The following is a 7,250-nucleotide window of genomic DNA, read 5'->3' on the forward strand; positions in this document are numbered from 1 at the left end:
TTTTTCTCCTAATTTTAATTTTCAGTCTCAGTTTCCATGCAAATCCTTACTTTATTTATTAGTCATTATAAATTAATAAAAATCTTTATTAGACAAAAGGCCAATTTTCTATTGTTGTTCCTGGACAAATTATACACTGCCACACCTAAAACCATAAATTATACAACTAAACATACAGAACTGTGCAACAGTCACCATCAGCTAAACGTCACTATTTAGCATAATCTCCCTTTGCACTTAACCCATCTTGGCTTTTTTGGGGTGTGTGTCTTGGAGTTTTCTTACCTAATCTTTGGGGATAATGCCAGACTTTCCTCAGCACCTCTAGGAGTTCTTTAGACTTAGACTGTCTTTTATGTCTCTCTCTATTCAAGTGAGCCCACACTGCCTCCGTGATATTCAAGTTTAGAAGTTTGGAGTTCATGACTGACTGTTTGATCTGCTGTTTCAAAGTGTTTTATTTAAGTGATTACTTTCAGCTGCAATGAGAACATCTAATTATTTAAATAGCTCAACACAGTTAATGTTACAAGCGCCTGTCTGTAGTTTTCAACATTCAGACAATATGACCAACAACACTGCAGAAAAGTAGCCTCAAACCTTGACAGAAGCTCCATCATGTTTCAAGGAAGGCTGCAAGCCTCCACCTTTCCAACTCAATTCTTCTGATCTTCACTCTAATCTCTGTGAGCTTTTGCATATTTCAGCTTTCTCACCCTGTGACCCTTTAGAAAAAGTTGTTCTTGGCTGCGTTCCTGTCATAGAGGCCATTCCTAGTCAAGCTTCTTGTGGAAAGAAAAACTGCATTTATTGACATCTAAACTCAGTTGGAAGTAAATTTTGTCTTCTAAAAAGTACATACCTACAACTAAACTGCAAATGTGATTGCATTTTCCTGGAAAACCTAACTTTAACTAACATTTCGTTTCCTATGAATGTAGTGACAATACATTCTCATGTAACGTAAATGTTGAGTTGTAAGTACATTGATAGTGAACATATAGATTAAAGGTTACCAGACAACATATTTTTGTCCGCCAAAATATTTGGTCTTGCAGCAACATATATAGTTTCGTTTTCTGCCGTTATACATGATCCTGCAGTACAATGTCCAGTTTGTTTGACTACAGCGTTGTTAAAGCATTTTATGGTTGTGATTAGGCAGATACAGGAGCCGGTTAGGGTCTGAGGAGGATCGAGGGCTGGTCTAAAAGAAGAAAATCTAACAGTCTTTAACTGACAGCCTTCAAACACATCCACGACCTTGCTCTAACTCTACAGTCAGCGGTTTTCTTGCGTAAGCCTAAACAGACATAGGATGTACAAACACCACCCTCTTCAACCACCTCGTGGCGGTTTGCTATTGCTCAATGAAAGTACAGTCTCATTCAATCAAGAAAAAAAATTGTTTTGGAACGTAATAATTGTGTTCCCCACAAAAACGTAATCGCGTTTGCAGTTTAGTTGTATAGGAATGTAATTTTTTAGGAGACAGGGTTGAGATTTGTGAATCCACTTGTGGACAACAGTTTTTTACATTTAAATCTAAACATTAACTACCCAGCTAGTGAAAAATGAAAGTTGTTGCATTTGATAACATGCCTATAGTTGTTCATACATGCAAGAAATGTAGGCCTCATAAAACAGCATCTTGTGAAGATACATGACCTTTAAAAGGCCTACTATTATAGTGCAGCCGTGTAAAAGTAGAAGTATATATATAGTGTAGTATGTGGCATAGAAGTATAATCATTAATGCTTGAGGAGAGTCTCCTGTCACTCTAGACTGTGGGCAATTGTTCGATTAAATCTTCTCTAGATTTATTTTCATATTCAATCAACACCTGTACTATCCAGCCAACTCTGTAAGTAGTCACATCCCACTGAACTCTACTGTTGCTGGGAAGTGGCAAAGGTTCACTCATTCCTGCGACTGTGGTGCAGGAAGTTAGAGCGGTTGTCCACCAATCTCACAGTTGTTGGTTCAATCTCCAGCACCTCCGGTCACATGTCGAAGTGTCCTTGAGCAAGACACTTAACCCCAACTTAGTTGCTCCCTGTGAGTGTTGGCCAGCTGCATAGCAGCTCCCACATCGGTGTATGAGTGTGTGTGTTATTGTGAGTGTGAATGGGTAAATAAGAAGCAGTGTAAAGCGCTTTGAGTGCCAATAGGTAGAGAAGTGCAGAACATTTACCATTTACCATTCCTTCGTCAAGTAGTACAGTCAGAAAGTACAGAGAAAGAGACTGGTAAAAGAAGTACTAATACAACTTCACGTGAAAGTGAAAATAAAAGCTTTGACATGTACTTATTATTCCATATAGTCTCAAATACAAAAAACACACTATACAGCATGAGCCTGAGCATTAACTTTGCTCCAGTGTGCAAATCAATATAATCAACACTTCAGGTTTACTTAAGCTTTACCTAAAGTAAAAATTAAAACACTGCATCACCAACATAGCTGCTAGTCAATATTGACTGTCCCTGCATGTGCATAACAGCTGCAATGAGGCAAAAAAAAAAAAAAAGATTCCCTCAACTGCAAAGAGTCTGTAGGTAAGGTAAGTAGAAATTGCAGATTAAGATGTAGAGAGTAAAACTAAAACATTTTCAGAAATATCCAAAAATATTACTTAAGTACAATAATGAAGTATTTGTGCTTTGTGACTTCCCAAATCTGGTTGTTACACTTTAAGTGATTTAATGTAAAACAACAACAGATTGGGGCCATAATTTCCCATGATTCTCTTGCTCCTTATATATTGTACCAGTAGTTCCTTCACTGGTGAGCAGTAAATTGGGATTTGGAACATTTACTAATCATTGTCATAGTGTGTCATCACTAACTGTGACGACGAGGCGACTGTGGCGCAGGAAGGTAGAGCAGCTGTCCACCAATCACGCAGTTGTTGGTTCAATCCTCGGCTCCTCTCGTCACATGTTGACCTTGAGCAAGACACTGAACCCCAACTTAGTTGCTCCTGGTGCCAGCTGCATAGCAGCTCCCCCATCAGTGTGCGAGTGTGTGAATAAGAAGCAGTGTAAAGAGCTTTGAGTGCCAATAGGTAGAGAAGTGAGTGCATGATAGTGCAGACCATAACTACAGATTAAGAAGCATCTCATCTCCAAAATGGGAAGCATTGCATTTTGGGATTGTAAGCAGAAAGTAGTGTGGACGCCATATTCCCTAAATTTTTTTATTCTATTGTTTTGAATTCTAGTGAAAAGATTTACACACTCCACATTCGGACAGACTACAAAATGACCAAAACACACCACTGAGATTTCGGACAAAGCCATTTACTAAAGTAATTATGTTGACTAGTAGTTTGAAACAGGATATGAACCAGTGTGTCTCATTTTACAGTCCGGTGCTTTTCATCCACCTCTTTGCAGCAGTTTGTTACTTTACATTACACGATTCTCTGCTACTCTTTGTCCTATCGTACAACTGCTAGATGTCCCAATAAACACAATGCTAATTTTCTTCATAGTAGGTAACCTAGTGGACCATAGCTATGATATTGATAACCCCTCTTGCAATGACTTGATCTAATTCAGGTAGTTTAGCGAGGTTTGAGAAATCGTCAGTATTACTTATTACACTACACAATTATTCTTTAAGTAACAAGTGATGGTCCACTAGTAAAAGTACTATATTAAATGGGTTAGTCAAAGTAAAGAATTATCAGATGTACAAACAGTAAAAGTAATGATTAGGCAGTGGAATCAGTCCTGTGTGTGTTGTAATTACAATTCCGATTTTATTTTCAGTCCTTTGTTGCCATAAATATGAATATTATAGTCTAAATAAGTTTCTGTGGGTTTTCCCTTTATAGTTGAATGTGAAAGAATGAGCACTTCCAATATTCTAGCTGGTAACAACAATATTGACCTTCAGAGTCACAGTCTGCTCGCTGCTACTTGTTTCCTTAGACTGCATGAACCACACAGCAAGGTCACACAGACGCAGTCTCTCATTTTGAAGAACACCCCAGCTAAAAAAGCATGCTACGGCACTAGCTTCACTCAATTCATGCACACACACACACACACACACACACACACACACACACACACACACACACACGCACACACAGCAGCAGCACCCTATCTTCTTCCATTCTCTCTCGGCTGATTAAAATAACCTCTATTCCCGTCTGGGAGGAGTCAAGCTATTTTAGAAATAAATATTCCCTTGGTGGACAGACGGGACAGACTGATCAGTATGTATGTCTGAGAGTGCGTGGAGGTAAACTACTGTGCCAGTGCTCAGCTGTGTCCCCCTGATGCCTTATCTCTCCATCCCCCCCATCTTCTCCTTCTGCAACACACACACACACACACACAGACACACACACACAGTCTTTATCACGACCTGACACTTGGGCTCGGGCTGGTAATCAGAGCAGCGAGCACACCCTCTCCCTCCTCCCACCGAGGGAAGAGGCGCATTCTAATCTCAACTGTTGCATATCTAATACTAATTGGAATCCTGCAACTGGGTCACTCTCATTGTTTTTGAAGTATTGTAAGTCGGGGGGGAACATATGAAACTGAAATTACACCCTTTACACTCCTCGCTCCCACCACACCACCACCCTCCCCTCTTTAGCTTGAGCGCCCTTGATTGGATCCTCTCACTCACTAGCATGTGTGTGTGTGTGTGTGTGTGTGTGTGTGTGTGTGTGTGTTAAAAACAAGGAGAAATAGAGAGATCAAAGAAAACAGATGTGGTGAAACACACACACACACACACACACACACACACACACACACCTGCTTGTGTTCCGTTTAGAGACATTTGCTGTCCTGCCACTGGCTGGTCTTGTAAAGATGAAGGCCAGTTCTGCACAGACACCCCTGGGTGTGGAGCAGACATGAGAGGCTGACTGGTGACACCCCTCCAGGCACCGTGGTGTTTCTGAGCTGGGAGGTGTGCTGTTCAGCAATAGTTCATTGTGAAGAGTGAAGTCTTCTGCAGTAAGAGAACAAATGTGGTTGGTTATCCTTGAAATGAGAAGCTGCAAGAAAGGTTTTGTCCCGACAGCTGCTGTTTTTTTTTTATTTTTCATTTCTTTTTTTACTCTTTTAATGTGGGTTTTGCATAAGGATATTATATCCACAAGAGAGATAAATGTCAGCTCTGAGAAGTAATACAAACATTTATTATTTCAAAGAAGATGGGATTAAAGCTGCTAGGCTATAACAGAACAACCTGTCCTCCAACCTTTATGTCCATATGGGTCATTTGTCTCTACTCTTTCATAGGACCCATTTTTTGAAATAGCGGCACCATATAAAAGGACAGGTGTGTGTTAAAACTGCACCGCTTTAGCATCAGGAAACAAAATAGTGGATACTGTCGACTCAAACTTCAGACTTCTGTGGGAAAGCTCTGTTTTTGTTTTGAGCCATTATCACCCCAACCTCTTATAGACAAATGTGTCCGGGTCTAAATACTAAATGATGGTGTTATGTAGCAGGTATCTGTTGGTCAGTTTCTGCTGGTACAGACAACCTATGCTGAATTTTTATAGAGGACACTCTCAAACAGAAACATTCACAACAACATGGCACAAGAAGCAAAAAGTGAAACAAAAAAAAAAGTATTAAGGTAAAAGCATGTCATGATCATGGGATAGGTTAAAATACATAAAGAAAATGACAAGTACAGTAATAATTCTGACTAATGATCACAAACTGGTCTTATTTCAAGTCCCTGTGTTCACCCTGACTTCCTCCCAACAAAGACTTTGTCCACTTTAAAATATCTCACTAAATGCTAGTCTGGTGGCAGTTTCTCACTCATCTCATTCATAATAATTATGCCAGTAGGTGGCAGGTGACCTACAAATACATACATATGAGCTGATAACTGACAACTGGCCATTAAGTGCCATGAATTTAGCCGAAAATGCGTCTCCTGCATTTTAGTTTCACATTCTGAGTTGGTCACTGTGTGAGCACTTTGAATTTCTGAGGGACTTCCTTCTTCTTTTATCGTTTACTTTTGATATTTGATATTTTTATGAAGAACAAACACTGTCAATTAAATGCACGTGATTATATTGAAGAGTTATAGTGAGAAGCTCAGTTGAATTGAAGCAGTATATCACTGTGGCCTCTGTGGCCTGGACACCCCATGGTTTCCACTGCCAGTCTGCATTATTCCAGAACCTGAAAGTGACTCAGGAGCTGCTGCCTACTCTGCTGCGTAGCCGTTAACACATTACTTGTCAACTAAGAGGTCACTGCACCTGAGGGGAGCAGAAAGAGAAAATGCTGATGTGGAATATTCTAAGATATTCTTATGTTTATAATATTACTGTAAAGACTTTTTAGTTGAACTATCGATACCCGCAGCCTGCAGGTATTCTGCACTGATTAATTGAGTGAATAAGTCACAGTTGGCTGTTCTGTGTCACCAGGCTGCAGAGCTTGGAGTAGGAAACCCTTTTTGTTTTAAGGGGTCGTGGGATGAAACGAATGCACTAAAACAGATAATCCACATCCACTCCAAGTCTCCATTCTCCTTGACAGTGGGATAATGCTCAGTACCTGCTGTTATATCTACTGCCATCTTCCCTCTCAGATGTGATCGATGCTGCGGCTCACGCTTGCCATTTAACAGATATACACCATTAACTGTATCATGGCATCCAAATCTAACCGGAGGTGCTTTCCAAAGGCCAAAGTAAGTAAATTGAAATGTCTTTCTAAAGCTTGATCTTTAGTGGCCTTTAAATAGAAGAGAAATATCACGGCATGAGTAAGAGGGAGGGATGAAGTACAGGGAAGAGGGAGGAGTGAGGAGGTGAGGGGAACAGGGTAAAGTCAATCCAATCATTGTCAACACAGCTAATATCATTTTTACGATTCAAATAAAACCAAAGCTCCACCATGAAGACATCAGATTAGAGCCTACACACAAACTTTAGTAAAAAAATCTTACTATAACACTTCATACATTTCATTAATACACAATATGGCATTTTGTATCTACCTGTATACAATGCTTTGAAAAATATTTGGACCCCTCCAGATTTTTTTCTTTTTCTTCAAATCTTCTAACTAAATCCAAAAAGACAAAGGCAAACGGAGCAAATACAAAACACATGTTTTACGTGACAATTGTATTTAAGTAAAAGGTTTATTAAATCCCTATATAACCAACAATAAAGTGAACACCTCCTATGCTTAATAACTAGTTTGAGTCTGGACTCTGACCAGGCCACTCCAGAAC

The sequence above is a fragment of the Channa argus genome, chromosome 6 (assembly GCF_033026475.1).
Source record: "Channa argus isolate prfri chromosome 6, Channa argus male v1.0, whole genome shotgun sequence".
Classification (NCBI taxonomy): Eukaryota; Metazoa; Chordata; class Actinopteri; order Anabantiformes; family Channidae; genus Channa; species Channa argus.